The 23913-nt window shown below is 47.5% G+C and overlaps 1 long non-coding RNA gene across 17 annotated transcripts in view; it reads left to right on the top strand.

The window, feature by feature from the left end:
• The window catches only part of LOC110145045 (uncharacterized), a 71573-nt gene that overhangs the window by 35345 nt on the left and 12315 nt on the right, over positions 1-23913 (top strand). For 7 of the 17 annotated variants that reach the window (XR_011489573.1, XR_011489580.1, XR_011489583.1 and 4 more), the window contains 3 exons: positions 1613-1717; positions 3266-3414; positions 15413-19410. This is a non-coding gene — a long non-coding RNA (uncharacterized lncRNA). Of the gene's footprint in view, positions 1-1612; positions 1718-3265; positions 3415-15412; positions 19411-23012; positions 23196-23913 lie in introns of all 17 variants that reach the window. The other 10 variants (XR_011489578.1, XR_011489581.1, XR_011489577.1 and 7 more) reach the window with 10 other exon arrangements.

The raw sequence follows: 23913 nt of genomic DNA on the forward strand, positions 1-23913 counted from the left end.
TTAGGCTCATTTGTTTTCATTTATTTTTCATTTTTAGGGATTGCTTTAGCTTTTACATGTTGATTTAATTTAGATGTGTAATTATTTAAAATGTTTTTACACGATTCTAAACTCAAAAGTGTAAAAGAAAGTACATTTAGAGAAATCTGATTTCCACTCCTGCCTCCCTCACCATCCTCTCTCTCCCCACCACGGACGGCCATTTTTATTAGGTTTTGGTTTATTCTTGCCTTTAAAAATTACCCACACACAAATAGCTCGCAGCAAACATGCTTGCATCCTTGTACCCTGTGCTGCCTGGTTCCTTTCCTAGACGAGAGTAGAGTACTGTACCTGGCACTCTGCCCATGCCTTCCCTATTGTCGTTGGCTCCCCAAGGTTAGCCCGGGGTCGGCTGGGGAAGGCATCCCGATGCTTTCTCCGTCATCACAGTGTTCCACTGTGCTTTACCCTAGACCTGGCGCTGTGTCTGCCCTTTGACATGTTAAAATTGTTGCAGCAAGTAACCTTGTGTCATTTCTATTTCTGTCAGTTTATTTGGGGGATGGATTTCCACAAAGGCTAAATGTATTTGTAATTTTTTACATGCCAAGTTTTTTTTTTTTTTTTTTGGTTACTGTCATTGCCAAGAAATTATGCATTAAAAAAAATTGATTTTATTTATTTTATTCTGTCTGCGCTGGGTATTCATTGTAGCCCATGGGCTTCTCTAGCTTTAAGGGTAGTACCTAGTTGCCCTGAGGCATGTGGGATCTTAGTTCCTCTACCAGGGATCAAACATGTCCCCTGCACTGAAACGTGGATTCTTAACCACTGGACCACCAAGGAATTCCCAAGAAATTCTGCAGTTTTGACTTGTATTTCTTCCCTTGATCCAAGCATTTTTAAAGAGCAAATACTCCCCCCTAACTATTAGACAATGCGCTAGGATTAGGCATAGTTTTTAAATAAGTAAAGAAGTCTTCCTGCCTGCACTCTCCTAACATCAGTATTTTGATTATTTTTGCATTTTCTCCTCCAAGGGCTTACTTTTTTTTTATGCTCCTGCATGGGTCTAATCATAATGGGATGTGGTTTCCTCCATCCGTTCATTTGTTCCGACAGCTTCTGAGTGCCTATTATGCGCCAAGCCTGGCGCTGCGTGCTGGGGATGAAGAGATGAGCAGGACAGGTTTTCTACCCGAGGAAGCTCGTCTGCATGTCACAGACATTATACATCTTCATCATCTCCATATTTTTAATTTTGTTTTGAATGTTTAGCTTTCTTTCAGCTTTTTTCTTGTCCTGTAGATGCAGTGAGCCTCATAAAAGGTGCAGTTTTATTTTTCTCTTGGTTTATTTTTTCTTTGGATGCATTCTTAAAACTGAGGTTCTGCTGGGTTGGGGGAATTTGACAGTCTCGTTGACCTTTGTTCTGTGTCATGGTCACATATTTGACTCCAGAGCAGGGAGTCAGGGACTGTGGTGTGTTTCGTTTTTTTTTTTTTTTTTTTTTTTAAGATATTTATTTCTTTTTGGCTGTGCTGGGCCTTCTCCAGTGCTGGTGAGTGGGGGCTGCTCTCTAGTTGCGGCGCACAGGCTTCTTGCTGCAGTGCCTTTTCTCTTGTTGCAGAACATGGACTCCAGAGCGCAGGATCAGTAGCACAGGCTTATTCACCCCATGGCATGTGGGATCTTTCCGGACCAGGGATCGAACCAGTGTCCCTTGCATTGGCAGGTGGGTTCTTAACCACTGGACCACCAGGGAAGCCCAGGGACTGTGGTTTTGATCCTAGGCTCCAGTGTGATTCCTGACACTCAGCCCGTGTCTCCTGAGGAGTTGTGTCCACGGCTGTCAGCCTGTGCTGCTCACGTACCCCCACTGCCCTGGGTCACTGCCCCCGCCCCGCCCCGCCCCAGGGGCCCCACAACTGCCTTCCCTGAAGATGCCGTCCACTCTCTCACCGCGATTTCCCACCACGCTGAGCTTGCCCGCCCTGGAGACCTCTGCCTCCCGACTCCGTCTAACCTTGCCTTCACTTCCTGTTGTTCCGCAGCTGCTCCCTCTCTCAACCCACCCACCCCTTCGGCCTGTCTCCACCATCACTCTGTTTTTTCCCTGTGGGCTCTGCTCCCACCCTCCTGGCTCTGCCCGCCCCTCCCCAGCCCGTTGCTTCTTCCATCCCGGTTGCCGATGGTGCATTGACTGGTGCCGTCGCAAATGCATGGGCTCCAGTTGGTGCTGGAATTGCGGTGCTGCCCTGCAATCCTGCTTGTCCCTCCTCAGCTGCTTTCCACATCACCGTGGCGGCTCTTTCAGACCTTCGCCAGGTCCACCAAGCCTCTTCCGCTCGCCCAGCCTCGCCCCTGGCGCCTGACCTTGCCTTCCCCTTCCCAGAGAAGACAGCGGCCTGCGGTCTCCATCCGCTCTCGTGAGGAAGGGAACCACAGTCCGCTTAACTGGGGGCCGTCCACGTCCTTCCTCCTCTCTCCTCCCAGGTCTAGTCGGACCCAAGTCTCCTTTGTTTCTGTGACAAACACAAAACCCCGTGAGGACACCCCCTCTGCTCCCGCCTGTCATCTTTAAACATGGAAATGAGATGCAGTCACAACTTACTGAATAGTCTTCAGCCTTCTTACAGCCCTGAAGCACAGCCCAGCCTCCTCCGTGGACCGTCCGTCCCCAGCGCACTGCGGACACCGCAGGCAGCCAGTCCCTCCCTTCTGCTCAGGCTGACCTCCCCGCTCCTTCCACACCCCTCTCTGCTCCCCACGGCAGACAGTACTCCCCGTCGCCTGCCTCAGCCACCCTGTGGGCAGGCCCGCGGGTCCCCCAGGAGGCGGAGACGCAGGTTTTGCTGCGTGCGGCAGGGGGCGTGCCGGCTCCCATCCGGCCTCTGCATTTTGAGCCTGCCTGCGGCTCTCTCTTCCTCATCAGGTACTTTTCATGGCCACTGAACATGCAGTGACTCCTGTGAGGTATGAAATTCACAAAATTGGGCGTGATAGCAGTATTATCACCATGACTGCCGCGATTGCCAAGAGCTGCAATTTCTTGAGCTTTCACCGTGTGATGTACACGGTCTTCTTTCCTCTTCCTACCCACCCCAGGGAGAACGGGCCGCTGGGAGTTCCTCCTCACTTTAGAGGTGAGGAGGCCAGGGGGCCAAAGTGTGCGCTCGTGTGTGTTGGGTGTCCGGGCTCCTGAGGCCCATCTGGTGGAGGACGATTCTGGGATCACCCATTGTACTGGATATCCTAACCAATAGTTTCTCTCCCATCCTAGGCTCTGAGCCCCTGACTCCAGGATCTGGGTCATCTTTATCTCTGTGACTGGGCACAGGGCCTGGTAGCTGGTGGATTTTCAGAACTGTGTTGGCTTTGAACTCTGCCTTCGGTGATGTAGCTGCCCTGGGTTACTTGTCTCTGCTCAGGGTAAGAGACGTTCCACCCCTCTTTCCGGTCTGATGTCTTCCTTCTGCTCTTTGGTCCCGTCTCTTGTTCATAGCTTTTCAATCTCTCCCGTTGGCTTTTCTCTTCTGCTTGTAATCATACTTAAGGCTCCCTCCTTTGTGTGGTCTTGACTCCCGAGTGGGTGCACCATCACTCCTTTTCCAAGCGTCTGTGCTGCAGCCGGGACCCCCAAGGGGGCTCCTGTTCAGGGCTCTGCTCTGCGGCTGGTGATGCCGAAGCCAGTGAGAGGTCTCTTCCCATGGACTCAACTAATCTTATTGTGAAATCTAAGGTTTTTACTTTTTTCTTTTTCTTTTATTTTATTTTTTCACTTTTTTCAAAAGCAGTTTTAATTTTTTTAAATGTTATAAAATATTTTAATCACGTGGAAGAATTATGTCATTAACACCCATATACTCACTGCTCATATTCAGCAAATGTTAACATTTTGGAGTTTTGCTTCAGACCTTTCTTTTTTGTTGTTGTTATAGGTCACAGATATGGTGAGAACCACAGTGGGCCCTCCTTCACCCCAGTCTCCATCTAATGTGGGAGACACTGCCCTGGCTTGGGGTGTCCCTCCCATGCAGGGCGTTATGGTCATACTGCACATGTCAGAGTCCCTGAATAAGAAGGTGTCTTGTATCAGATGCCTGAAAATCTACTTCCATTCTGCTGCCTGCCTTTATCTGTCCACAGGGATCTGGAGAGTCTTGGTCACTCATTTCAATTGTGTTGCATTTCTGTATCTTCAACCAGTTATTTATCCAGTGACTTCCTTTTTCCTCTGCTTGATCCTCTTGCCCCTCTGTCACCATTAACGACTTTGGCGGATTAGAAGGAGCCCTTGTTGGCTGCCTCTTTCTGCAGTTCACATTGCTTGGTCCTGACAGTGGGGTGGGAGGTGCTGTCCCGGGATGCGTTCCCTGCTCCTCCTGGAGCCCACCCTCTGGTGGGTCTGGGCCAGGGTTGCCCTGATGCTTCCCTCTCCCAGCTCCTAACCCCGTGACTTCCATCACCAGCAAAGCCAGCTGGTTATTCACTTGGGGCCCCTGTGCCCCAGACCATGCTTTACGTGTATGAGGTAATTTTATCCTCACAGTACCTGCTAGAGAGCTGCCACTGCCCACCTCTGCATGTGAGGAGACTGAGGCTCACAGAGGCTGATCCCCTGCTGGAGGCCACCCCACTGGTGATCCCTCAGTGCAGATCAGGTGCAGCCATTCCCCTGCAGCAGCATCACCTGTAGGGCTCTGCAGCGTGATCCGCCCTGTCCCTTCCTTCCTGCCTGCATCCTTCCCAGTCTCCGTCACCAGCCCTGGTCCTCCCTGGAACCTCCCCCTTCAGGGTGTCGTCTGGTCTTTTTCTTGTGGTTCTGGGTGTCCTCTGCTCCCAGGGCCTGGGGAGGTCTTTGTGCATGTGGACACCTGGATGCTGCTTATCAGCAGGTCCCTGACCTTGCCCCTCCCAAACCCAGTGACTGGCTCTCCCTAGACGTGCCCCGCACCACTCGGAGCTCCAATGCTCCAGCGCCCAAACCTGTTCTCTTCACCTTCAGTCTTATCGCTCCTGTTTTCTCCATCTTGGGCAGAGAGCCTGAGTCATCTTTGGGCTTCTGGGACCACGTGCATGCAGGGGCACCTTCTCCTCTCTGTCCGCCACCCCTGAGTCCATGCCTGGTAAGAGTTAGAAGCGTCACTGCCCAGCAGCCCCTCACCTGCTCTCAGCATCTAGAACCCTTGGGGTTTCTGCACTTTCACTGAGGCTGAGAGGATCTTGTCACGCCTCTGCTTATCCTCCCTGGGCTCCCTGCCACACCTGAGTGACCACCAGGAATCTCATTGGGGCCCTGGAGGCTTTGCCCATCTGACTCCCCTGGCCCTTCAGCCTTCACTCTGCCATCCAGCTGCTGCCCCCGTGCTGTTTTCTGGGACTTCTCCCTAGGGCTCATTTCTGCACGTGAGCGTGCTGTCCTCTCCCCTCTTCTTGCTTGGAATATTAGTTTCCTGGGGCTGCCCGAGGACCGTGTTGCGAACTGGGTGTCTTAGAACAACAGAAGTCTATCTTCTCACAGTCCTAGAGGCCAGAGACCAAGATCCCGGTGTGGTCCAGGTCATGCCTGCTCCAGAGGCTCCAGGGGCTCCATTTCTGCCTCTTCCAGCCCCTGGCAGCCGCTGGCTTCCTTGGCTTGTGGCCGCGTCACTCCAGGCTTGGCCTCCATCTTCACACGGCCTCTCTCCTCTTGCGTCTGTCTCCTCCCATCTTTCTCTTCTGGAAACACCTGCGGTACAGGTAGGGCCCACCCTGATGACCTTGGGTGACAGCAGATTCATCAGCTAAGTCACATCGACAAACAGCCTTTCCCCAAAGGTCACCTTCAGAGATTCCAAGGTTTGATGGGGACAGAACTTTGGGGGGTGTCACCCTTCACCCGGGAAGGCTTCTCAGTGCCTTCGACGTCTGGCTCTGCCCCTACTTGGGGCCTCCCCCTGCCACCCCGGGCTGCCGCCTCTGGCCTCTCAGCTGCCATGTGGGACTGCGGCGGGTCGGGCACTTCTGCTTTGTGGTCTCTCCTGTCCCCACTCTTGGCACGTGCTAGACACTCGTAACTGTGTGACACCTCAGAGTGATTGAGGGCTTTCCCTGCCTGTAGTCAGATACTGAGTACTGTCATGGGCACTGAGTAATACTGCTGGGGGTCCCCTCCCCGCCCCTACCCTCTCCCCCTGGCTTGTTGCAGCGGCCACCTTGCTGACCTTCCCTCCCCAGCCTTTCATCACCGCCACTGCTGGAGTGATGTTTCTAAAACACTGTTTTCAGCCTGTCACCTGCTCAGACACTTGGATGTTGCAGCCCCCAGGGCTTCAGTCTCCCAAGCTCGCGTGCCCCCCCACCCTCAACTTATAGTCACCTGCAACTCTGCCTGGCACATTTCTGGGTCCTGTTGCTGTTTTCCTGCTATCACTGCGATGAGCTGCCTGTTTCATTACTTGCTCCACAAATTGGAGCTTCTTGTGCTTTCACGTCTCCAAAAAATTCTCTTTCCAGCTCCTTAGGAGCCCTCTGAGCTCTGGTGTTTGCTCACCTGGTGCAGAGAACAAGGGGTAGGTAGCCCCCCCTCCCCAACTTTCCCTTCTCTGGCCTGAGGAGCCTTTATGCTTGTGTCCCACCCCGAGGGGCAGATCCTCCCGGGCCACGCTTTACAGAGTGTCTGGGGACGGCGCTGCCTTTCCACCGCCATGCCTGCATGGTACCCACCCCCCTGCTCCGGTTCACTCTCTGGAGTGGGAAGACAGGAAGCAATGTGTCATCATACAGGGAAAATGCGTGTGTATGTATGCGCGCGTGTAGAACTCATGCATAGGAGATGTGAAGGCGGAGTGGGGCCTGGTTAGGCCATTAGACTACAGCTGGGGAACCTGACCCACATGGGGAGGTGACGTGTGACCTGAGCGCTGAGGAGCAGCAGGTGCCGTTGGCAGCCTAATCTAAGGCCTCAGGAAGGAAGGGGGACCGAAGGAGACCTGTGAGCCACAGGGGAGCAAGAAGGGGCCGGCTCGGCACTCGATTTAGGGAGTCTGGTCTTGATCCTGGAAGCACGTGGGCTCACACTGTGCTGCCCCGTTTCACCTCTTCCAGGTTAGAGAGTCAAGTCAGGAGGTGCTGTTGATGCTGCTGGAGCAAGAGCTCGTCTTTCAGCACGAGACTGAAAGCAAAGTGTGCCCCGTGCTGCCGACGCTGTTGGCCCCCCGTGGTGACGATGCCTACAAAGCAGAAGGGGTGAACGTTAGTCTGAGTGGGAACAGCAGCCCCATGTCTCTGCCGATTGTTCCAGAACTTGGCATGAGTGTGACTTAGAGCGTCCTGTTCAGACAGTGGTGACCAGCACTGTTCCCATAAACAAGGCAGCTGGCAATGTGGACTTGGTCAGAGAAAGTTCACAGTTTAGATCCAAGTGATTATCCTTAGACAAGGCAAAACTTGGGACTTAGCATGATTCTGGTGGAGGTGAGGCAGCTGGCGAGGTGCTGAGGTTTCTAGGCAAATCCTTGAGCCACCTGGGATCATGGGCCCCTTTTCCCAAAGTGAGGACCCGAGGTGGTGTGGGAGATGCTTTTAGGTGCTCCTTGGACAATTTTAAAAAATGGAATAGACATGGATGCCTGTTTTATAAAGTAAGATGAGACTGAACTTGGCATGTCAGAAAATAAGAAAGAGTCTCTCTGGAGAAGGCAGTGTCCTGTTCATCGCAGTTTGGGAAACACTGTGATATCTGTGCTTTTACCAGTAAAGGTATACAATGAAAGGATGAGTATAAGCACTGAACATCTTCTGCTTTTAGTAGCGAAGTTTGTGGTATCCTTGGGTTTGTAGGATTCTACACCCATTATGAAGTGATTATATAAGCAAGGCCTTTCTCCTTGCTTCCAGAGCCCTTATTCACAAATGAGCTGCTAAGGAGGCAGTGCCGGCCTTCACTGGCCACCCTTGGACTAAGAGCCCAGTGTCCCTGCACTTATCCTTCATGGCTCAGGGGAAGGTCATCCAAGGCCACCTGTGTTCTGTTCTGCTGCTCCCTCCCCAGCGATTCGGGCAGGTGGTGCTGCACAGTCCATCCCTTTGTGTTGGCATCACAGAACTAAGGGTGGTGCTAGAGATAAAACACCTGCCTGCCAATGCAGGAGACTCAAGAGATGAGGGTTCAATCCCTGTGTTGGGAAGATTCCCTGGAGGAAAGCATGGCAACCCACTCCAGTCTTCTTGCCTGGAGCCCGGTGGGTTACAGTACATAGGGTTGCAAAGAGTGGGACACGACTGAAGTGACTTAGCATATACACACAGCACAGAAGTAAGTAGCTCCAGGATTATTCCAGCATTTCAAGGGAAATGCACAGGGATTTAACAAATCTTAAGCCTTAATTATGAGTACAATAAGATATAGTTGTTTCCTTGGTTGCAAAAGAATGATGTTCAAGAAAGGAATTCTAGTGTGGAAATATTACATACCATGGAGCTAAAAATTTGTAATACAGCATCAGAACATTTGATCATTATTCTTCATTTATGTAAAAGTTGTTCTCAACTATGAGTTAAAGGTCCGGCTTTTTAAACTAATTTAATTTTTTGCATAATCCATATGTTTATAAGATGAATCAGGCTGAAGAATAATTGATTATTAAAATTCAAATTCTCCAGGGTTCTTTTATAAATTTCAAGTTTCCCTGTAAGAAATTAAATTTATTTTGCAAAGTGAACCTAGATAATATCATTTAGTTGGGATATCTGGCAGCTGAGTGGTGAACTTTGCCAACTAGATCTTCGTTTTCGTTTGAAAGTTGGCTAGGCGAGTTTCCAAGGCTACAACTGACAACCAAATACCTTATCCCTAAAGACAAATAATTCTAAAGGCGTTTTTGCATGATTTTTATTTTGTTTTGTTTTCAGCCACTCCGTTCTTGTCAGCAGTATTCTATTTTTTTTTTGGGGGGGGGTGAAAATATTTGGAAAATATCATGTCTTAAAAGCTCTCTTCACATGTCATTTGCAGAACAAATTAGTTCACATAAATTGTATTTTTCATTCAAAGTGGGTTGCCGATTTCATTACTTGATATGTGCAGGCTTTTAAACGTGGCTGCAAAAAGCAAAAATGATCTTGACTCGTGCCCAGGTGGAGGCATATCTGCATTTTAGAGGACTTCTGGAAGGCTGCCCCTTCTCTTCCCTTGGAGCCCCAACGGGAGCAGGACTTGGGGTGCCTTGCCTGGCCCGTGTATGCTCGGGTCGGACTCAGAGGCTCCCTCCCTTGTTTCCTGGAGGCCAAGAGTCTAGGAGCAGTCTCACTCCTTGGAACCCCGGGGCCCTGGAGCACAAAGGTGCTGTTCTCTTTTTAGCAAGGAAATAACAGTAGGATAGGAGTGGATTTCATTCTTCAAGGAACAGAGACCAAGTGTGTGATTGGCAGGGCTCCCTTGGGAAGACAGGTTCTCATTTAGCCAGTCCGAGTGACACCCTGAACACCGTGGCTATCAATGTGTATTTGTGAGGAGGTGATAGGAGAGGAAAGAAGCAAATTGCAGTGTTCCGATGCTCTTGTGTTTTGGGCTTTTTTGCAGCCACGTGGTGTGAATATTGCTTACATTTGTGTGTTCACAAACACATGCAGTCTTGGAACAGTGCTGTTTTGAAGAAATTGCTTCTGCTCCGAGGCACCTGCATGCCTCCATAGGCAAAAACGTGTGTCTATTCATTAGACTTTACATTCTCTCTGGAAGTTACAATCAGTCGATTCTGATGCCAGCAACCGTAGTGTACACATGACTGGGGGTATCAGAGCTTGCCAACTGGACACGTCCTGGGCATTTTAAAGCTGAGTTATGCAGTGCAGATTATGTGTACTAGTGGTGGTTTCCTATGTCCTGGTTTCTCGCATAAATGCGGTTTGTTTCTTGAAGTCTGTCTAATATGCCAGGTGACATTAGTGACTCCCTCCTTCACACAGTCAGAAGACAGGGTTCCTGTCTGTCTTGTATCATTTAGCAATCACAAATGTTATTGGTTTATTTATTTCTCCTTTGAAATGGTGCGCTTCTTAAAAACACAGATGGCTTTCTGCCACCGGCACCCAGCACAGTGCCAGGCCCAGAGTCAGCACTAAATAAATGTTAGTTGTTGAATGAATGAATTGGTAAAACCTGGAAGCGCGGTATCCTGTAATTATATCTCGACAGCATAAACAGGCCACCGGAGACCAATTACAATTCCTCTTGTTTGCAGGAAGGCCATTAGCATTCTGAGATTATAACTAATTGTCAGAAGCCTATTTTTCTCTCCCAACACGTTTTTGCATTAAGGCTTCCTCATTTTTTGTTGTCATTCCTATTTTTAAGCTCATTTTTATTTGTGCATTCATTTAAAAGGAACGTTGCAATTCCCTGCTGTAAAGAATAGCTGGGTCCCAGCAACAACATGAGGGTGGTCATTCCACACACGTGGTTCCCAGGGCCATGGGAATGTCATGTCTCGTCATGTGGTGTGCTGACTTTCTAATGATTGTGAATTTGTTTTGCACGGGCAGTAATAAGGTCCTGTGGGTGTGGCCAATGGAGAGAGTGGATGGAGATGCCGGCCTGTTGCCCGTTACCCTGGATACGGAGCCCTGTGTCTCATTTCTGTGGCTGACACTCCGTGCAGCTCTGCCGAGCACCAGAGCAGAAATACGTGTCTCCTAAGTCCTGAAGACACAGCCTTCTCCTTATTTGAGCTGTGGGGTTAGTTCCCTCTCCCCCCTCCACCCCATTTGGTTCTCTTTTCCCTCTTGTCTGCTGGGTGCAAATTCCAAATAGAATAGCTGGTGAACTGTAACCAGGAGCTTGCTTGGTGGTAAAATACATAAATAAATAAAGGCAGTGCTGTGCAGTGGGCAGAGCAAACGAGCGATGGGAAGTCCTTCCTTCTTTCTTCATCCCCTTTTCTTTTTTTATTTTGAGGATGGGAGAGTTCTTTAAACATTTTTTGGAATAATTTTTCATTCTGTCTTAATTTCAAACTTGTAGAAGAGTTGCAGGAATGAACTGCTATATACCCTTTGTCCCACTTCACCCGTGGTTTATATTTATCTCTGTTTAATCACATCCTCTCTTTTTACACATGTGCACACACCCACCCACCCACCTCTCTCTATATATATATGTATGTGTGTGTATATATACACACACATATATACATGCACATATGTGTGTATATTTTTCTGAGCCACTTGAGAGTAAATTGGAGATACTGTTGCCCCTTTACTCCTAAATACTTCAGTGGATGTTTCCTAAAAACAGGGAAATTTTCTCTTAAACATCCATAGTACATCAATCAAAATCAGGCAGTTTAACCCTGATGCAATACTAATACGTCATCCGTGGTTCATGTTCCAGTGTTGTCGTTTGTCCAGGATCACCCCTGGTACTGAATGGCTGCACGTCCTTTGTCTCCTTGGGCCTGGGATGGATGTGGAGCCTTTCTCTGAATTTTGTAACATGAACGTGTGGGAAAGGGACAGGGCAGTGCTTCCGGTGAAAGAAGAAAAAGTAAAAAAGTGTTAGTCGTTCAGTCATGTCTGACTCTTTGCAGCCCTATGGACTGTAGCCTGCTGGGCTCCTTTGTTCATGGGATTTTCCAGGCAAGAATACTGAAGTGGGTAGCCATTTCCTTTTCCAGGGAATCTGCCTGACCCAGGGATCAAACCTGCATCGCTCACATTGCAGGCAGATTCTTTACCATCTGAGACACCACTCTCCCAGTTTAGGCTCCTCTGACGTTTCCTGGTAACTGTAGAGTCCACCTTGGCATTTCTGGTGGGAAATGTAGGGCTGTGCTCTCGTGTGTCACATCAGGGGGCCCAGGACTTCGGCTTAGCCTGATATTGGTGATGTGAACTCTGGTGACGTAGACGGAGGTAGTGTCTGCCAAGTTCCTCTGCACCTCTTTTCCCCCCTGAATGTAATAAGGGGAGTTACTTTGCAGCCACACAAGTTTGTTGTTTATCAAACTTTCACCCACTCCTGTTAGCATCCATCAATGATTCCAGCTGACATTCTGCTGTGAAGTGTCTCTTCTCCATTATTTGCTAACATTTTGTTGAGATTTTCACATCTATATTCAAGAGGACTATTGTAGGCAATTTTCTTTTCCTATTACGTTTTTGTCAGGTTTTAGAATCAGGGTTATTCCAGCTTCAAAAAAATGAGTTGGGAAGTATTCCCTGCTTTTCTGTTTTCTGAAAGATTTTGTTTAAGATTGGTGTTATTTTTCCCTTAAATATTTGTTAGCATCCCCCAGTAAAACTTCTGGCTCTAGGGTTTTCTGAGATGGTTTTTGATGACAGATTCAACACAGATATGGCCTGTTCACATCTGTTATTTCATCTGTGTTATTGGGTAAGTTGTATATTTTCAGGAACTTATTAATTTCATCTGAGTTGTTAATTTATTGGGATAAAGTTGTTTACAATATTCCCTTATTCCTTTACTCCCTGGGAAGATCTGCAGTATTATCCCTTCCATTTATGATATTGGTAATTTCTGCTGTTTATTATTTCTTTCCTTCTACTTACCTGAGTTCAGTTTGCTTGTAGTTTTCCAGTTTCTTAAGGATAAAGCTTAATTTTTCTCAATCTAGCTTCTTTTCTACTTTAAGGGTTTAAACCTATGCATTTAATGTTAATGTCTTTGTCATGTATTGACTCTTACTAAAAGGTGACTTTCTCTATCACTGGTAGTAATCTGTATCTTGCAGTCCACTGAGATAGTACGATTAATATAACTTACTCCAGGATTCTCATGCTTACTGCCCATCATAGTATATCACTTTATATCTATTTACTCATATGTCTATATATGTCTTTACATTGAAAATGTTCTTCCTTTTGTTGACACAGAGTTTGGTCTTGATTTATATCCATTCTAATAGTTCCTACCTCTTAATTGGAGTGTTTATTCCACTTATGTTTAATGTAATTACTGATATATTTGAATTTAATTCTGCCACTTTTTTTGTTTTCCATTGGTCTCGTTTGTTATTCTGTTAATTTTTTTCTGCATTCCTTGGGCTAATTGACTATTTTTGTAGTATTGCATTTTAATTTCTCTATTGAGAATTTTCAAAAAATATAGTACTTTGCAGCAACACAGTTCTACTCACCCCACCCCCTACCCCCAGTGCTATTGTTTTCACATACATTATGACATGTACATTACATGACAATCCTGGTAATATGATATTACAATTTTTGATTTGAACAATTCTAAGTTTTAGAGCAAGTAAGAAAATAAAAAAAAAATCATAGCCTTTTATACCCACAGTTTTACCATTTTTGATGCTTTTGTTTCCTTTCCTTGGTCTGAGTGTCCATCTGATGTCATTTCCCTTCAGCCTGAAGAACTTACTTTAGTACTGTTTTTAGTTTGGTTGGCTGCTGACAAAATCTCTGTTTTCATCTGAAAATGTCTTTTTTTTTTTGCCTTCAATTTTGAGTGATATCTTTACTGGATATAGAATTGAGGTTTGTTCTTATTTTTCCTTGCAGCACTTTAATGATACCATTTTGCTGTCTTCTGGAGAGGTCAGCTGTCATTCATACCATAATCCTGTATAGAAGATCCTTTTTCCTCTGTCAGCTCTTGAGATTGTTCTCTTTGTCTTTGTAGAGTGGGTGTTTATCTTGCTTTGTGTTTCTTAAACTCCTTGGATTTGTGTGTTGATGCCCTTCACTTAACTTGGGCAGTTTTTGGCTATTGTTCCTTTAAGTGCTTTTTAAAACTCTTTTTTCTTTCAGTCCAGGACTTGGATTACATAAAGTTGGCACTCTTGATATTGTCCCATTAGGTGTTTGAGTTTCTGTTTTTGTTTATTTTTTAAATTTTTCTGTCTAATGCTCAGATTTGGTGATTTTCATTGCTCTTTTTTAAGTTCAGTGACTCTTTTTGTCACCTCGGAAAGGTGACAAAAGCCTCCCAGAGGCTGTTAGGCCTCTCCATTACATCTGTTTTACCATAGTTATTATGGTTTTTAGTGCTGGAGCTTCCATTTTTGACCTTTTTTGTAGTTAACATATCTCTATGATGTAGAGATTCCCTGTATGTTCTTTATGCTTGTATTTTATTTTAATCCTTGAATATATTTATAAAAGCTCTCTGAAAGTCCTTGTCTGGTGCTTGCAACATTTGGATCATCTTGGTGTTGATTTCTGTTGACTGTTTTTTTCTTTACTATGGGTCACTTTTTCCTGTTAACACATAATTAGTTATTTTTAATTGAATGTTGTTGTCATTGTCTGACCAAGCTACTGTGTTTTGGTCAGAGTCTTGATTTTTTTTTATAGTTTCCATTTCTTTGATGAGATTTCCTATCTGTTCATTTGTTATGAGTATTTTCCTTTTAGTTAATAGCTCTTTAAAGTCCTTTTAAAGCTCACTACTTCTAACATCTGCATCTTCTATGGATTTGTTTCTACTGACTGAGATTTTCCTTGAACGTAAGTCACATTTCCCCTTGTTCTCATGTCTATGAATTTTTATTATCTAATGTGTCTTCTTGACGAAACAGTGCAGAAACTCTGGACTCTGTGGTTTTCCTCTGAAGAGTGTTGACTTTGTTCTAGAGTCTGCTCTGTCTTCAGCCCTCAGCAGCTGAAACCACACAGCTCCTTCTGCCTTCCAGCTATCGCTTCACTCTGTGAACCTTACCCCCTCCCCAGTGCCCACACGGTGCCGAGATCAGCCGAGAGTTAGAATTAGAATAAGATTTAATCTCAGGCAGGTGGGGGCTTTCCCTTCTCTAGCTCTCTTCCAGGATTTCTTCCTCACTTTCCAGCTACTCTGGTCAGCTCTGTCTCTGTTCTCTGACTTCTCAAGCCAATTAAGTGGTAGCTTTTACTTTAAGTTCAGCTACTCTGCATGCTGGTGCAGAATGAGGGGTGCCCTGGGCAGAAAGATAGCAGCAGGGCATGTTGTATCCAAGGTCTGCTCCCTTTTAGTCCTGCCAGTGTTTGGTGAGTCTTTGGTGATGGCCTGCAAGCCAGCTATTCCTATATATCCCGCTTCACCAATATTTGGTTTGGGTAACAGGACTTCCCCTCTTTGAGCATTAGTTTCCTCGTCTGGAAAAATGAAGATGAATGATACTTATGTTGTAGGGTTTGAGGAACATGAAAGAGGGGATGTATATAAGTGGTTCATGCATGTGTCGGGCACACAGTAGGCATCTGGTAAGTGGTCACTCTCAGGCTTTAGACAATCTGAGTAAGACTTGAAAACTGTTGGCCTTCTATTGATGTAACTTGACAAAATGCAAAAGAAGGTGTTCTCTGTTTTGACTCCTAGGGTATTCTGGCAATATTTTGAATATTAGCTTTCAGAATCTAGTTAGTGATCCATGTGAGATCTGTGCTTTGGTATCTCAAGTGACCCAGGTTTTTTTCTTGTTATTTGTAGATAATCTGCAAGCTGTCGTCAGTGCTGAGCAAGTGCACAGTTGAACGCCTGCTGTTCCCTCGATTCTGTGAGCTGTGTGGCTACGGGAAGCTCTTTCAAGTTTGGAAGGTGGGAGCATGTGGTTTCAAAACTCAGAAAGTTAAAACATTCAAAATCAATTCCTTGAAAGTGCCTGGACTCCCTCAGTAGATGCAGTCTGGATGAAAAGCGCGGGCAGAGTGAACTGTGTAGGACAACAGTGAATACCGCTGCCAGTTCTCCCGGCCACTCGGGCCCTGTGCTGAGACCTGTCGGCTTGTGCTTAGTCACCGGGCCAGCATGCAGGGCCTCTCACCGTCTGGGTTGAGGGGCTCTAGGACCCTCTTAGGTTAGCCGTCCCTTCTGACTGCACTCCCTGCTCTGCCCCCCCTTTTATGGCTGGTCGCTTGGTTGTCAGAGTCTTCCTTCTGAAAGCATTGCCTCCCTAGCCCTCTCCCCATCCCCAGCAGCCTCCCCCTCCACCTTGCTGTGCAACTGCTCATCTTCTCTATGGCCTCTCCTCATGACACGATGCAGAGCCGAGGAGACAGGGCTCATTACCTTGCAGAGAATGTTAAGGGTCTCTTTTGCTCTGTTGCTAACCAGATGCATTATGTATTGAGACAATTAGGAGCCAGAACGTCCTAGCGTGTGGTGCCCTGTTCTAAATCTTCTGTTTCCGATGCAGCAAAGGCGCCTGGGTGGTGCCGAGTGAGCGCCGGACTTGGTAAGTGCTTGTTAGCTGCCCGACCAGTGGAGTAATTGCTCTCAAGCTTCCTGCTTGTTGGTTTTCACAATTTGTTAAGACAAAAAGAAATCTGAGAATAATGAGCATGTGTTTTGCCTCTTTAAGGTGAGTGCTACAAATTTTGGTGGTATTTGTCACGCTGCCAGACAAGAAGGCCCTGAACAGTTTTTGGTACGTGACATTTTGCCAATTGTCATTGCCGATGCACATCTTAGGGCACTTTTGAAATTAGTGGTAAAGTTTTGTCTTTATGAGCCTGTTACTTTGGAACGGCAGCTCAATTTTGCATTCATCAGTTTCAGGTTTCTTGACTCCAGGGTTTCTCTTAATCTCCGGGTGGCTGGTTGCGGGGTTGAGCAGGAGCAGCCCCCGCCTCTTTCCTGGGGGCTCCCGCTGTTGCTTCCTCACTGGTCACTTCCCCCAGTCTCTTCTTGCTGTCTAAGCCTCCCTCTCTGCTCCTTGCTTACTGCTCTTTCTGTAACACTGTCCACCACCTCATTGTTGGGCTTCAGTACCTGTGGGACTTTTCTTGGTTTATAGATTAAAATCCAGATTCCCATTTCCTACCCCCCCCGCCCAGGTCCCTTCACAGGTGCCTTTCCTGTCTCACCTCCATCACCTCCCTCAGGTCTGATTGCTGCTCTAACCATTGGTCATGCATGTAAATCACGGGGAAGGCGAAAGAGGGGGTATTTTTGATAAAGTCCCCAGTGATTCTTGGCACAGCAGGGTGGAGAACCATGTCACCCTTTGGCTGGGGGGCTTTTCAGGGCCTCAAGGCTTTCTGCTCTCGCATACCGCCTCTCTCCCCCACCTCCCCTGCTCATTACTACCCACCTCCTTCCAGAGGCTTCGCTGTCTGGGGGGACCCTGCTTACAGTTCACACCCAGCTTGCAGGTGCATTTGCTTTTTCCTTGTCTGGACTCACCCGCCGCTATGTCAGAATTAGTTTCTCCCTTCTCGGCATTCTGTAGCATTCTGTTCAGGTTATGTCCCTCACACTCGTGTGTCCCTCACACTCCTCTTTACAGTGTCACTGATGGGGGCCCTTCACCTAGTTGTGTTGGTCTGTTTCTCCACTGCCCACCGAGCACCAGGTCCCCAGAGAACTGTGCTCAGTAAGCACTTGCCACTTTTATGTGACAGGGTGTAATACCTGTATGGTTTGAATTTAACCTCAAAAAGTATCATCTTTAAGTTGGTTTTTAAATTTAAGTTTAGAAGCTCATTTTGTTCTATTTAAACTATAGCCATTCAACATAATTCTGAAATAATTTTTAGTGGGCTGTTGCCATGAGCACACAACGTTATCTCCTATAGTAGACAGGAGAAGAGCAGTGACCAACATACTAATTCTTCTGTAGGTGGATATTTCCACGATCATATGTTTCTATTTGTGAAGCATTTTGGCTGATTATTTTACCTAAGGATATTAAAGACAGAGCCTTATTTTTAAAGGGTAAATTTAAAAAGAAGTCGTAATCATGACCTCCCTACAGACATGAAATGAACACGGGTCAGAGCTTTTATTGAATGCATCGATTAGTGAAGGAACCAGTAAGATCCAACAACTAGCTTAACTGAAGTGCCAAAAGTTCACAGTCACACTGAGGAGGACCGACGTGAGCTTGTAAATTGACTCACCACCATCCATATCCAGGGTGGTGATGTGATGTGGAACCCATTGCATTCCATCGCTCCCAGCTTGCCTTCTATGGCTCCCAGCTTGCCTTCTATGAATAGGAACAGTTTGCATTACTATCAGGTTTTGAGAGTCTTCCCTCTATGACTAAAAGGGAGACTGTGGCTCAGACATAAAAAAAAAAATCTGCCTGCAATGCAGGTAAACCCGGGTTTAATCCTTGGGTGGGGAAGATCCCCTGGAGAAGGGAATGGCAACCCACTCCAGTATTCTTGCCTATAAAATTCCATGGACAGAGGAGCCTGGTGGGCTATAGTCCATGGGGGTTGCAAGGAGTCAGACATGACTGAGCGACTAACACTTTGACTTAGGAATAAAACATCCCCAAAGACCATCTTACTTTGATGGGTGTGCTCCTTGGGGAATCCAGAATTTCAAAGTCATCCACAATTCTTCTCTACAATTCACATAACAGATACCAGTCATTCAGCCTTTGGGAGGTTTTCTGTATTTATCTTCTTGGATTTAACCAGGTCATTTGCTAGGATTAAGGGGTAAAGGAAGTTACTTCTTGTTATTTCTGTTTGTTTCAGACGCTTTCTTTTGAACTCATATCTGGTTCCCTTTTCTGCGCCCTTGACTTACAGCTCTGCCTCCACGGCATCACTAAGTCAGGCCCGCCCTTGCTCAGGATGGCTGAGTCTGAGCAGCATGGTTCTGTTTGCTTTGGTAGGCCCCCTAAGGTTTTTGGGTTCTGCACGGACAGTGTATGGGGGATGCGGAAAGCTTGTGCTGAGTGCTTCCTGGCCGTGGCCCACAACACGTCCCCTGAGGTCTGCAGGGCCAAGCTCTGGCCCCTTTTCATCACACTGATCAGTGACCCCTGCCGATGGGTGAGTGTGGCCACTCTGGGGCCTCGGCGTGGCCTCCGGACTTGTCACTGTGTCCTGTGTCTTTTCAGTAATGGGCCAGCTTATTTAGACTTTGTGAGGATTATTAGGGGACCTGAAATCTCAGAAGCCTGGAGCGTTGGTAGCAAACAAATATTCCAGAAATGAAAATGAGGAGGAGAAAACTAACTGCCAAGTTACCTTTTCTGTTATAGTCATAAACATGCCCACAGTGATTAATAAGCGCTGTTCACATGCTTTACAAAGTCTGGAATTATTTGATATGGAATTAATATTCTGGAAGCATACAAGCTACCTGATGGTACTACATTTTTTTTTCCTGATTTTCTATTGAAAAACAGTTTATTTGGAACTTAGGGACTGCTTTTAGAAAGCAATGCACCTGCTGAGACATGATTCGGTTGACAGCGAGCTGTCTGGTGGCTAGCCATCTGTCCCACCTGGAATCAAGTGAATCAGACCCTGTACCTACTGAGCCCTTCTCTCTGGTTTCAGGTTCTCCAGGCTGCCTTCTGTCCCTGGGCCCCTTCATCTCCACCTTTGCCAACCCCTCCAGGGCTGGCCTTTATATTCAGGAAGATGGTACCTTGAACATCTGACCACCAGCTCCGGGTTTGGACTCGGACATCAGCCTGGGCTACTAAGTGCAGGCAGCTGTGGGGACACAGCCTCTGCCTGGTGAGTTTCAGCCGGATAATTATCAGGGTCCCCGCTTCACCTCAAGCGTCCACCTAAAATTCTAGCAATTATCTCGTCTGGAGTTTTAGTAACAGTGACCTTCTGGGCAAGATGGAATATTAGAGCTTTAATTATGTAAAGAAGCAAAAAGTAATTGCAATAATGATTTTGAAACATGACTACTGGGTTATAAATAATGAAGCTACTGTCTCCTAAATTTAGATAAAATATTCATTGAGAGTAGTGATTAAATAACCTATAAAGAAAATTTTCTTTTACCATTTGATTAATGAAGTTCTTTGGACAATTCACACAGGGAAAATGTGAAGTTTCCCAAATAGACTTTTGTGCCATAGGATTTTACATGCACATGAAGGTGACATTCCTGACCCACTGTTTGTCGGCCCTACACTGTATTTCTTGTATGTTCTAGTGATTGATCTTGTTTTTTTTTTTTTTTTAATGGTCTTCCCTCTGAAGATGACAGGTACACTCTAAGCAGACCATTCAAGATGGTTCACAAGCATCTCTCCAGTGTTAATGTTACTTAGCAGTGTGAGAGGAGGTAATTCACATCTCAGGGGGTATGGATGCTCTGTAAGAGTGGTGGATCCTTCCCTCTACCTTTCTTCACCAAAATTCAGAGTTCTTGCTGAAGGTCAGGCCTGGGGCACCACGTCTTCCTCATCAAGACTTTCCAACTGGCTCGCGAGTAGCCAGGCCTTTGGGTCCAGCACATTTTATTTTCTAATGCCTGCCCCCTGGTGGAGGGACTGATGAGCAGTAAGTGCAAGAAGTCTTGCCATGCCAAGGGGTGCCAGCGCACCAAAGCCAGGGCTCATTGCACCACTTGGGCATGGTGGAGGGGTTGGCTGCACCCTCTTATGCCTTTTTCAGTGCACAAAGTACCCCCCGCCCCAGCAGATCTGAGGGTACTGACTGGGCCTCTCGTCCCCTGTGAGGTTAGTATCTTCTGGCCCCAGGAGACCTGAGAGGTTGGGTCTCCAGGTAGACGGGGAGGACTGGCTTGCAAGGATGTGGACCTCACCTTTTCCCATTTTCCTTCCAGTCTATTGTTGTTGTTTGTTGTTCAGTAGTTCAGTCGTGTCCAGTTCTTCGCGACCCCATGGACTGCAGCACACCAGGCTTCCCTGTCCCTCACTATCTCCTGGAGTTTGCTCAAACTCATGTCCATTAAGTCGATGATGCCGTCCAACCATCTCATCCTCTGCCACCCCTTTTTCCTCATGCCCTCAATCTCCAGTCTGTTGTATAGCACTAAAAACTTGCTTCCCCCATTTTAACCTAGTTCAGCACAGCCAGGCCAGAGAGAGCCAGCTCTGCCTAGAGAAGGCCCATCCATAGACACCAACACCTTCCCACGTGTCAGTAGCCCCTCCGGTGGCCTGGTGGAGAACCTGGTAGAAGACTCTGTCTTGGCTGGAGCTGAGCTGACCAGGCTTCCCCCAGAGGCCACAAAGCTCCCCAGTGTTAATGACCTCCCCATCTGTGGCCATCCTTGACTGGATTCGTGGGCCCGCGCAGTGTGTCCTGAGGATGCTTTCAATAATTTTCTTTATTGGCGAACTCCTCTCCCTGACACAAGCAAGGACTTAGAGCTGCTGCTGAATGAGGCTGGCCATAGGAGGAAGGCGGGATTTCACCCGGGGCCATGCATAGGGGCTATGTGGCCAGGAGTGGGATCCAGAGTTCTGGATAGCTTGCAAGAGCACATGATGAATGATTCAGGCATTCAAGATAACTGTTGTCCATCGTGATGAGAGAAAACAGCATTTTTCTCTGTATATGCGCTCCCTTGTGTCCACCCGGGGGGGCGTGCAGGGGGAGCCTGGCTCAGTCTTTCCCCATTGCCGTCATCCCGGGGATCCCACTGTGCGGGTCCCAGCAGGGGTTTCACCTCCTTGCTTTTCAGCCATGTGTGCAAAACTGGAGCCAGCTTTCAGGTAAAAGCAGGCAGTTCTCAGGCACGTCCTAAGCAGTGGAAATTTCATTAGCTCCTTGGACCCGGTTCTGTCACTTCCTGTGTGACAATGCCCTTTCTAGTTATGAACAGCTAAGGACAGTGCTCCTTTCAGAGCCTGTTAACTCAGCCCTCACCTAAACCTGATGTTTGCCTTTGTGCAGCCAGGAAAAGTACAACTTCTTCTCTGGGGTATTTTTCATGCTGTGACTAGTGTTCCCACAGAGTGTCTGATCTGGGAGCCAGGCCCTGCGGTCCATATCCATCATCACGCCTCTTCTTTCTCTAAACACGGCTAGATTTGTATTCTTCCCTGAGTTGGGGAAACTGGAAAAAAAAACAACACTTGCTGCTGTTGCCAGGCAAAGATTTGTGAAGCCTTTCGGGAAAGGAAATGTGAAAATCCAGTTAGCCCTGTGATTATTCTGTGTCTTTAAATTCATAAAGGAAATTAACTCAGCATTTGCTGAAGGATCAAGCACATGTAACATATCGCTCCTAATAGTTATAGACAAAGGTCTGTTTTTGGAAAATGCATTTCTAAAGCTGAGTTATTCAGTGCCTGGACCTGGACTGGGTACTGGGGTGGTGATGACAAGCAGACACAGGAGGCCCTCATGTTCTGGTTGAGGGGATTGTGGAAACAATCCCCTGCGTAGGGAGTGTCAGGGACTGGGGCAGGGGTGGGTGCACAGGCCAGGAAGCCGTCCCTCCTGGGGGCAGAGGAAGGGTCTGGGAGAAGACCTGGCGGAGCAGCTGACATGTGAGGCGGGCTTTAGGCAATGGCCAGGACTCCACCATTCCGAGAAGTCAGGGATGACTTCAGAGGTTTCTTCCAGTTTCCCCAAAGCATTTGTGAAATCCTGCATGCAGATGCGGACTTAATCTCTTTGTGAGAAAGGACCCACAACTTTCATCAGTGCTCAAAGGGATCTGGGACCCCCAAAGATTCAGAAGGAAACCCCACTTTGGGGATTCGTGCCCTAGCCATGGCAGGGTATGGTCTTTGCAAGCTCCAAATATTTTCAGTGACTCTCTGGGATTTGACTAGTAGAAAACAGGATGCAGGCAGTGCAATGTGTGTGGAGGCTGGGGCCTTGGAAACATGAGTTTGTTTTTATAGAAAGGCACATGAAATATGTCATCTTCACTGTTAGGAGAGTCTCAGGTTGTCGAGTCGTGGACAGAAAGAGTGAGTAGCCCTAGGGCTCGGGAGCGAGGTCTTCACTCATCCATGAAGATCGCCTCAGCTCACGCATGTGTGTGTGGCAGCGCCAGCAGCTGTCCACTTTATAAATGGGGGACCCCTGCCCACCGTGCTTCTGGGCCTCCCGGACAGCGCTGTTCAGGACACTGTGTTGTCTTTCTGTGAAAGGTGATGAAGTTAAACTCTGATTTTCCCAGTTGAGGTTTTTCGACTTCAGGTTTGATGCTCGTGCATGGCTGGTGTTTAGCTGGAATAAAGTTAATGTCTGTAGACATCAGCATCTCGGCGAGAGCTCGTGCGAGGGCCCAGGGGGCAGGGTGGGGGTGCTGTGCTGTGCAGTGCGTTTGCAGCCAGCCTGTCTTGTTGTAAAGCCAAATCCAGTTACTGAAATTCTCGAAACTTCTCTTCTCGCAGCTCAAGTTCAGCTGCACTGAGAGCTGCCCAGCGTGCTCTGTGAACAAGGCCTAGCACCAGCTAAGAGAAGGGCCAAGTGACGTGTCCATGCCAGGTCCCATCCCTGCCCCTGACAGCCAGGGCCCCCGGCTGACCTCACCACCATGGGGCGAGCTCTCCGCAGCCAGGATATTAGCAAGCACAGTAAGTCTCTGCCCTGTCCCTCTGTCACCGAGGATGTGACAGAAATCACAAAGCCGCATTTTCTTTTATTAATATATCCTGGCAGAGATGATAAATGGCAAATTTAATTTTATTCTTAAGGTCATGTGTTGGATAACTAGACAACCAATCAATGGGGTGATTGATAACACTGACTCTCCTCCACGAAACAGAGGTGGGAGACCAAAAAGTGCCTTCCCCCCTCCCCAGAGATGACGAGACCTGCTTCTTTGGGGGGAATTAAATGTCTAAAGGCTCCACCTCACTGCTGACCAACATTCACATCTTTCAGTGATGAGAGGAGGTGAGTTCATGCAACTCCTGGAATATAAAGTTGACAGCGGCCTTCAAGCTGTGTGTCACCTCCAGGCTGTCCTGCGGGCCTCCTCTCACACCTGGCTGCTCCGGATGGAGTGGTGGATGCTGTTTCTTGGAGGAAAGATTTTGAAAAGCCAGTAGCTCGTCACTTTTTCTCCTCTAGTCTGGAGCCAGCCCCAGTGAGACCTGGACTCCACGTCTGGGGCAAGGAGGAAGGCCAGCACTTCTTTCTTTAAAAAAAAAAAATTTTTTTTTATTGGACTATAGTTGATGTGGGCTTCCCTGGTAGCTCAGGCGGTAAAGAGTCTGCCTGCAATGCAGGAGACCCAGGTTCGATTCCTGGGTTGTGAAGATCCCCTGGAGAAGGCAACCTACTTCAGTA

This window comes from Odocoileus virginianus, chromosome 9 (genome assembly GCF_023699985.2).
Source record: "Odocoileus virginianus isolate 20LAN1187 ecotype Illinois chromosome 9, Ovbor_1.2, whole genome shotgun sequence".
In the NCBI taxonomy this organism is placed as follows: domain Eukaryota; kingdom Metazoa; phylum Chordata; class Mammalia; order Artiodactyla; family Cervidae; genus Odocoileus; species Odocoileus virginianus.